Raw genomic sequence first — 9,966 nt, 5'->3', positions numbered from 1 at the left:
AATGACAGACAAGAAAAATTCAATGACTAGGGGTAGACTATACATCTAGAAAAATGGGTGGTCCAGGAGTACAGCTATGTAATCCAGACCTGTTCAGGAAGTGTTTGAGGTTTGGTGCCATCTCGTGGCACTTTTCTGCTATGGCCTAAATATCAATGGAGATGATCCTGGGTCCTTATGTTGAGGACTACTGCTATCTTGTGCTTTGCATAACATCTAGAGTGTTGGAGGGCTTTTCTCTGCATGGTTGCTTTGAGCAGCCCTGCATAGGGATGACTCAGAAAGGGTCTTTGTCCATGTTCCTAGTGTTATCTCAGCAGTTTACTGCTATTGCTTATTATTTCATGCAGGCCTTATGGTAGGAGCAGGGAAATTCCTCAGTTCTCTTATTCCAGCCTCAGTCTTAGGTAAGCCCTGTGCACTTACCCTTCCAGGATGGGGCTTTCTGAGCATTCCTTATATCTCCCAGCAACTCACCCTTCCCAATCCCCTGCCTTGTAAGGATGAGGAGGTTCTAGGCCAAGAGTGCATTTCCTGTCTGTCCCCAGTAGCTTTGCTTTGTATTACTGCAAAAATATAAAACCCTGAGCATTCTTGCCTCTGCCAAGAGTCTGGGTTTCATGTCTGTTCTCCAGCAGCTGCATTTGAATACTGCAGTCTCATTTGCATACCTGCACCACTGATGCAGGGGGTGGGGCTTGTCAGGTTCTTTTCTCTGATCCCAGTTTTTCTCACATGCACCCAGTGGAGGCCCATGTTAAAAAGCTGGTAAGAAAGTGCCGAGGTACCTCATGTTGGAAGTTTCGAGAAATTCTAAATTCTCATGATTTCCCAAATTTAATCTTCAAAAATTCATTAATATTTTAGATGTTTCCTCTTAGCATGTTTATGTCAGCTGCTTCTTCCTCTCGCACTCTGCTAAAGGAAAAATAGTTGGCATGTACACCATCTTTTTGGAGGGGACTGTCACCTTTTTGGAATTCAGTTCACCTAGTTGTCTTTCAACCTCAATTCTCTGATGAGCTCAGAGAAGTTTTATTTCTTAGATTATACTTTCTCTTTTTCCTTTCTTCTATTTTCTTTTTTTGATATTAGAGCACTAGTGACATTGTCTTGAGTCTTGAGATTTTCTACATCCTAAGTGGAAGTAGAGCTCACACAAATCATATTAAACAATAATTATATAAATGTCAGTTTCACTTCCATAGATCTCTTGTAGACAAGGCATTTTTATATTCCCAATGCCTAGTGGTATTTATTTATTATATTGTTGTAGTGGATTGTCCACATGTCTGTCTCTCTAACTAGATTACAAACACGTCTGAAGCAGTGACTGAGTCTCACACATTATTGTAATAATAATAGAGCTTATATTTACTGAGAGCTTGCTATAAATATGGTCTACTCTGTTATAAACCCTTCGTATTTACAATCTCATTTAGTATCATCACCAACTTTATAACGTAGGCATTATCATTCTAACCTTAAGTTCAGTAAGCAAACACAGACAGGGCAGGGCAAGGTATACAGGCCTGTGACCTCTATAGTAAAAAGTATAGGGCATGACTCTGAGAAGGGCCCCACACTTAGTTTTAAACTCCCACAACACAAATTTACCTATGTAGCAAAGCTGCACTTGTACCCTTGAACTTAAAGTATGAGTTTTAAAAGAAGAAATATCAATAATACATTTTTTAAAAAGAATCTGCTATTGCCACCTAGAAATTCCTAATACTTTTATTTTTGAATTACAAGTAAAGTCTATGAGATATAGAGCATGCCAGTAAGCGGTGGAGATTGGCCTCAGGATGTCCGTGCAAGTGCAGGCTCAGGATTTTGAGGCTTAGGCTTTAAGCAATTGGCCTGGTGCCCCATCACACAGGTATAGGCTTCAGGGCAGTTCAGGGGGTATTCTGGGGTCCCAAGAAAACCAGGAGGCACCTGGGTCCAGATTAGGAGCCATGGTGAGACGCAGTAGAGATGGCAGTAGTGGTTCTAGCCACAACAGAGAAGTGAGGCTCCATATATCAGCAGCACTAGGCCCCATGGAGAGACAATGGCTGGATCGTCCATCCCAGAGCCCATCCTTGTGGCTTGTGCACGATTATTAACTCTCTAAACTGAGGGCTGGACAAGAACTGTTAATGCACAGGCAATATACTATGTCAGCAAATAATTAAAAAATAAAACTTACACATAAATGTTGCAATAAAACATAACAGGAAGTGGCTAAAATTCTTCAAAGTGTTTGGAATATCCAGTTTTGAAAACTGCTGCAATATTGGAAAGCAGATATCAACAGTCTTAAAAATTAAAATTAAATTTAAAGATCACCATATTGAACAGAAAAGAATATGATTTCCATATGAATCTTCAAATAAACTAAATTCTCAGGATAACCTACAGTTAATCTTTAAAAATTCATTAAAATTTCAAATGTTTTCTTCTTAGTATGTTTGTCAGCTGCTTTTTCATCTCACACTCTCCTAAAGGAAAAATAGTTTGCCTGTCCACTATCTTTTTGGAATAAAGATAACTTTAAAATTAATAAGAAAAGCAACTCTAAAATTAAATTTTCTCTCCTAATTGAAGATACAAAGATAAAATGCATTAGCAGGCACTTCGAATTTTATACATATATATATATGTAATGAATCCATTTTTAGTTTCTTAAATTAATTCTACAAGTTACAGGGAATGTCTGAAGAAGTGTTAAAATAATATTGTGTAAGTTTAAATTTAAAATTAAACGCAGAATACATAAAATTGATTTGTATTGAGTCATAAATACTCTACACAGCTTTAGTAGTTTCCAAAAATATTCTTCTCAAAATAGAAAATTATTTGTGGCCTTGCACTTCTCAAGAGCAATTGATGTCACTTTCACATATATTTTTAGAAAATTTAGGTATAAGTTTTGATGACTTAATAAACAAATTTGCAGAAGTGATCTAGGAAAATCTTATGATGAATCAAGATACCACATTAATAAAGTATTAAAAGATACTGACATTTTCAATGATATAGAATCCTGGTGAGTGAATATGTTCCCTGATATCCCTAGATACTAAGACAAATCTCAATCTTTAAAACTTTGATTCTGTTCAATTTAAATCTGTTTTTCAATATTTTGTTTATCTTTCACTATTTGTTGTATTACATAAATTTATGACACCAAAATGTTTTTCGTTTGTAAATTTATGTTTTTATTCATGTATCATGGTTATCTATTACATTTTGTAATTAACAAATTTTTTAAAACTGTTTAATTTTTAGTTACATTTAATATCACTTTTTTCCTGCATTTCTTATGAGGTAACCCACATTATCCTTTTGCAGTAGGCCTCACAAATTTTGCAGCTAGTCAAGCATATAGACAAAGTAAATTGCATAAAAACTCATAGCTAGCAAATAAAGCAGTCAGTATTTCAACTCAGAAAGTCTGGCCCCAAATCTCTTAATCACTAGGCTATATATACAATTTCTACATTAAGGAATCAAAGCCTGTGAGGGCAAATGGAGTGTAGGACATGATCAATAAGTAATAATCCAGGTAGAAGGGAGAACTATGTCTCATTGGACAATGCCAATATGGTCTCCTGGAGCTGTTGATTTCAAAAGTTGCTGTTACCATGAATAACCAGATGATATTAATGAGCACAAGATAATACAATTTTAAAGAACTTGCATTAGTTAGTTAGAGCTGCTTTAGCAAAGTTCCGCAACTTGGGTGACTTAACCAAGAGAAATGTACTTTTTCATAGTTCTGAAGATTAGGAGCCAGATAAAAGGTAAAGGTAGGGTCAGTTTCTTCTGAGGGCTGTGAGGGAGGCATCTGTCAAACTACTCTTTTCTTGGCTTATACATGGACGTCTTCTCTCAGCATCTTCACATTTTTTTTCTGTATACATCTCTGTGTCCAAATTTTCCCTTTTTAAATAGCTATCAATCATATTGGATTGGGGACACCTTAAAGACCTTATTTTAACTTGATAACCTCTATAAAGACTCTAAGTACCACTGTGAGGTACTAAGGAGTTAGGACTTCAGTATATGAATTTGGGGGGACACAGTTCAACCCATAACAATGCTATATGTTTTAAAGTGTTTTCACAGTGTGCTTTTATTTTTGCTTAGAGTAGGACTAAATGAAATGAAGAAATACAAAGGAAAATATAATAATTTCTACATTGAATAAAAAGACACTGATGTCTTCAATTATATGGAATGACAGTGAATATGTTTCTTAATGTCCCTAGATACTAAGACATATTTTAATCTTTAGGGCATTGATTCTGTTCATTTTAAATCTATTTTTCAGTATACCACTAATATTAATCAAATTCAGTACTTTGTAACAATAGCATGTCCTCCACTAGAAAAATAATTTAAAAATTAAATTCTATTGCAGAAGATTGCCTTAGGTAAAAAAAAAAAAAAAAAAAGCAACACTAAAAATTGGGGGAAAATATACATATTTTTCTGAATATGTATATTTTGTATGTACATATATATGTCTCTCTCTCTCTTGAAAATTATGGAATAGTGAGAGAAATGGTGTCACTGAAAACAGATTGGCAGCAACTAAGATAGATTGAGGAACAATAAATACTCAAGAACAGCTATATTTTATTATTTTAAAAATCAGAAAAAGAAAAATATAAAGTTTTCTTAAAGTAGGAAAAAACAGCATTTTTTTCAGAATATCTTCAGTAAGCAGCCACTTTCTAGAGCTGTGAACCGTGGAGACAGTTCATAGTGTTCAGCTGTGTAAAGTAAGGCACAGATAAGGAGATCCAGTAGGTTGTAAAAGTAACAATATTCATCACTTACTGTCTTTTATATTTTATATCATACTTGCACTGTTATATAATTTCTAGGGACTTTCAGAGGAATTGTAGTAGCTACAATGAATTATTTATCTGCACATGAACACAAAACAAAAAAAAAATGGAGTTAGTCCATGTTCCCAAATATGCATTCGAGGGAGAAGTGTTGTAAATCTATAGAAGAAAATCTCTTAAAGTTAAGGATTTGTGTTGAAGTAGGAAATGTTCCTAATGCTTCAGAGGACAGTTACTTGGGTGAGGCTTTTGTTTCTGCTCTGTATATTTGAAATCAAAGGTTTAGAGTGTCTATACTTTTAAAAAGAAAATGGCTTTCACAGTATCCTTATACTCTTAAGTTTAAAAGGTTACTTATTTTGTTTTTCAATGCCATATCTAATTACGACCAACATTGTTAAGAAACCTAGGTTAACATTTGCTAACCTAAATATTAGTAAAAATTCTCAGACTTTCAAATGAGGCATTGTTTCCTCTTATATTTCTCAGCTTATTGTATGGAGAAAATGGCAAGTAACATTTAGATTATGAAAAGGGAACCTGGAGCATTTATTCAATTACCAGTATAGAGTAGTACAACTACAACTCCAAACCAATAAATTATGCAGTTTAATTCAGTAAATGTTTTTCTAAGCTACAAGGAATCCTATAATGGGAATAGAAAATTTAAAAAAGGAAAAAATATTGTGAATTTACAAGTTGTATTTTATTTTAGGAGAAACTAGTGTTCGGTTATTTTTTTCTGCCCTACCATACACAGTAGACCAGCAGAGTGAGCACACTGGTTTTGCATGACAGTTGTGGTAGGCAGAATTCTAAGATGGTCTTCACGATCCCCATCCCTCGTATCCAATTCTGTGCATAAGCTTCTCTCTTTGTTTGCAGACAGAAACTTTACCTCACTTTTAACCAAGAATATGGCAAAGTAAAGGAATTTTGCAGACATAAGGTTTCTAATAGAAAGGAAGATTATCCTGGGAGGACCTGACATAACCAAGTAAGCCTCTTAAAAGAAGAACCAGGCATTCCCCGAAAGAAGAGACTCAAAGCAGTAGGGATTCTTGCCTTCTGGTCTTGAAGAAAAAAACAGCCATTTTCTGAACTACCTATGCAGAAGGCTACCTCCAGGAACTGTGAGCATCAATCTCTCAAACACAAGGAATTGAATTCTGCAAACAACTTGAATGATTTTGGAAGAGGATCTCAAGCTCCAGATGAGAATACAATCCTGGCCACTTTTATTGCAGCCTTTTGAGATCAATATGAGGACACACTTATGCTATGTCCAGACTCCTGACCCATGCAAACTTTAAGGTAATAAATATATATTGTTTTAAGCCACTATTTGAGGTAATTTTTATGCAGCAATAGAGAACTAACATACGTAACAATCATGAAGTGTGCTAAAACATAACTGCAGAGAGGTCATCAGAAAAATGTTATTGGTCATAACCTTTATATAGATCTTACAGTCTAAATGTTTCAATATTTATTTTCAGTTGCTTACACAAATATAATCACACACACACGCAGACACACACATACAGGTACACATACATATGTATACCTGAAAAACTCTAAAGTGAAAAATTAATCGCATTTAAATAACAGTTGTTAAATTACTAAATCCAGCATAGCTTGGCTTCGGGTAAGGTTTATCCCAGCATTTGTAAGTATCCTAACTTGTAGGCACTTGCCCATTTTAAAAATATGACTATCAGTATGCTTCCTGTTCTACTTTAGGTCACATGGCATGACTTCAAGATAAAACATAACTCTGTAATTCTATATAAATAGTAGGTTAACTGTTGACAGAAGATTTTTGAAGTTTAGATAGATTAAAACTACAAAAACCAAGAAAAAATTCATGTAATTTATATTAATAGAGAATAATTTATCAGAGTAGAAAGATCATCATCATTCACAGAGATACAAAAATCACCAAACAAACTTAGTTTAATAGTAGGTTTTAAATAGAAAGACAAAATATGACATGAAGCATTAGGTATGTATTTATATTACTTTTACAATCAAAGTTGAAGAAGTATTTTCATGTGTATTTGATTTTTCTTCTTTTTTTTTTTTTTTTTTTTTTTTGCCCTGACAGCACATTCACACTGGGACCTCAGACCACTAAAGGCAGAAGGTACTCTGAGCAGTCAGAGCTGGCCAGGCCCTGCTTTCAGAGGTGGTGGGGTGGCATCCTTGACACGTGTTATATGTTCAGGGGCACACCCACTCACTCATCCCCGGTGCAGGACTCTGCAACACCCTCCTGACAAAAGAGCAGCCACAGATGGCTGATAAGCAGCATCCACTCTTGGAAGCAAGCAGGGAAAAAGGGGCAAAAATGGAGGCAGTAGGGAGAAATGTGTGTGTCTGCCCATGGAAGGCTGTGGTGAACCACAAAGCACCACGATTCTGTCCTTTACTCAGAAACCACCCTTGAGCCTCCTGCTTTATTTCATTTCCATTACACCTGCCTGAAATTGTCTCTCCCCTCTCTAAGAGGAACGCTGGAACAAAGCTTCCATTGTCCCTCTCCCTTCCTCCCTGCTCAGGGCCCATGTGAACAGCAGGCCATTGTTGAGAAGTGCCTGTTGCAGTCATTCTCACACCCCACAGCCACTGCCACACACACCCACTGGTGACTGCCAGGACCTGTCAATAGATCTTATGTCCACTGAGCCCTGGTGGTGAGGTCCAGCAGCCACCCACAGGTTGAGTGTTCCCTCCTGCCGTCAAAGAGCACCCAAGTACTTCAGACAAAGAGGCTTCGTACAGGAGCTATGGCCAGATTCTTTACACCTGATCCCTTACAGGAGAGCCTGTCCTTACAGGCATCAAGGTTGGAGGGTCTTGGGTCCTCTATGACCCCAGGGAGAGGAGCTGGTCACTGATGCCCCATCTTGATTCTTGTGTCTCATCCTTTCAAGAAGAACTTGAGAGCTTCAAGTTCATCTTGATTGAAGGGGTTCAAGTTAAAACTCTTCGGCTCTGGTTTGCCTTGGGCCTCATTGTTTTTGGATTATTTCTATTTCTTTATCCAGATGATCCTGATTTTTCTTAATCTTTTCCTTTACCTGAGGGTGAGGCATCTTGACAAACATGTTCCTGAGGAAAACCACATCTTCAGAGAGGCTGAGACCATTCTGCAGGGCTCTCAGGCCCTCTGGTATTTTATTCCTTTCGGTGTCCACATCCACAATCTGCTGCTTGTCCACCAGCACCTCCTCAACAAGCTCCTCCACCTCGAACAGGTACCGCAGAACTTGCTCTGCATCAGGTGACAGCATGGCACCAACCAACTCGGGTGCACAACCCCTCACTTAATCTTTCAATGCTGGAAGAAACTGCTCCATCATGTAATTAAAATACTGTATGGAGTTTTGAAATTAACATCTTGCCACCAGCAATCTTATGTGTATATATTTAACTTTAGATTAAAGTCAAATAGGGCCTAAATGTGATTTGTTTCACCCTTAATAAAAATTTCAATATTCCAAAGGTGATCTAGTCATCTTGGAGCTTAATGAATGTTGCCTTCCCATTGCCAGGCAGGGATAAGATGCCACTTCTACCTCAAAACTCTTCTAGGAGTTTTATAAATTTGCATTTTGCATTTAGGTCTATGATCTATATTGAGTTAATTTTGGGAAGAGTGTAAAGTCTGTGTCTAGATTCCTTTTTTTTTTTTTTATGTGGCAGTCCAGTTGTTCCAGAACCATTTGTTAAAAAGATTTATCTTTTTTTGTTGTATTGTCTTTGTTCCATTGTCAGTGATCAATTGACTATTTATATGGACCTATTTCTGGGCTCTACTTAAGGGAGTATTTATAAATATCATTTGGGACCCTTCCGTGAGGAAGACTTGACCTTATCCTTCATTTATTCATTTAATCAATAATTTGGCCATATAAATATGTATTTCTGTATATTTATTTTATATTTTGAGTTATAATTCAATACTACCTTGCTTATTTTATTTTTAAAGTTATTCTAGTCTTGGCCATTGAGAGCTCTTTTGAATTGGTTCCTGTGTCACTTTGACATAACCTCATTCTCTTTTGTTTGTTTGTTTGAGTTTTTTCTTACTTTCTGGCACTATACGTATGATGGTCTTTTATTTTATTTTATTGCCTTAGTACCAGAATCTGCCATTTCTCCAAGGAGCCGTGGTTCATTTCATTGGAAAATGGTAGCTATTGCCTTTTATACATTGCTAATTTGTTTTCTTAGAGATAATTTATACCAAAAATCTCCCAAACCAGTTCTTTGTCCCTGAAACACCGTTAATAGAAGATTTTTTTCCTCTTCTATCATAATAAGTGTCATGGCAGGGCAGTCTACACAACTGCCCCCACAAAACTAAACAAAACAAAATAAAATAAAACTAAGCCTGGGCTTCATCACTGATTCTTCATGTTCCCTTAGGCCACATATAAAACAAACAAACAAAAAAACAACACATTTTTCTTTATTATATTTTGCTGCCGTGGATGCTTATTTTGTCATTCTGCCTCAAAAATTGCCTTACTCCCATGTATTTTCCATAGTGACGCAAAATTATGGTAAACTCTGGTATAACGTTACTGAGGAAATCAAGAATAATTATTTCTACCTGTCTCATCATTGCCACCTGGTATCACTTCCCGCTTCCTCTCCAACCATCCAGCAGCATTGAATTTCTTAAAGTCTCCCGGGAGCCTCATGCTCTCTCACCTCCTGTCTCCACCTATGTTTTTCCCTCTGTTTGCAACACTTTTCTTTGACACTGACTCAATTAAGTAGCATTCACTCTTCATGTTCAAATTTAAGTTTCACTTTTTTGCCCCACCATGAACATATGTTACAGTAGCAATCTAAAAAAGTAATTTACACAAACTTTGAAATGCATATTTTCCATTAATAGAACAACCCATGTTTAATAAGCAATATATGTGTTAAAAATCAACAGAAAATAGAATTTTTTTAAAACAATGAATCCTTTATGTATTTATAATCCTTTAAATATTTTGTGCATATTATTTTATTATGAAAGCTATTTATAATATGAAGTAGAACTAAGTTTACTTTTCATTTGTTTCTTCTTATAAATACTATATTCCCTGAGATAAATCAA

General features: G+C 36.0%; 1 pseudogene; it reads right to left on the bottom strand.

The window, feature by feature from the left end:
• Positions 1 to 7,767: 7,767 nt before the first annotated feature.
• On the bottom strand, positions 7,768 to 8,140 carry LOC100454601 (p53 and DNA damage-regulated protein 1-like; annotated as a pseudogene).
• Between the last annotated feature and the right edge of the window lie 1,826 nt (positions 8,141 to 9,966).

The sequence above is a fragment of the Pongo abelii genome, chromosome 10, assembly GCF_028885655.2.
Source record: "Pongo abelii isolate AG06213 chromosome 10, NHGRI_mPonAbe1-v2.0_pri, whole genome shotgun sequence".
Lineage (NCBI taxonomy): Eukaryota > Metazoa > Chordata > Mammalia > Primates > Hominidae > Pongo > Pongo abelii.
The sequence above is the reverse complement of the archived record's forward strand: the minus strand, read 5'-3'. Positions and strand labels throughout refer to the sequence as shown.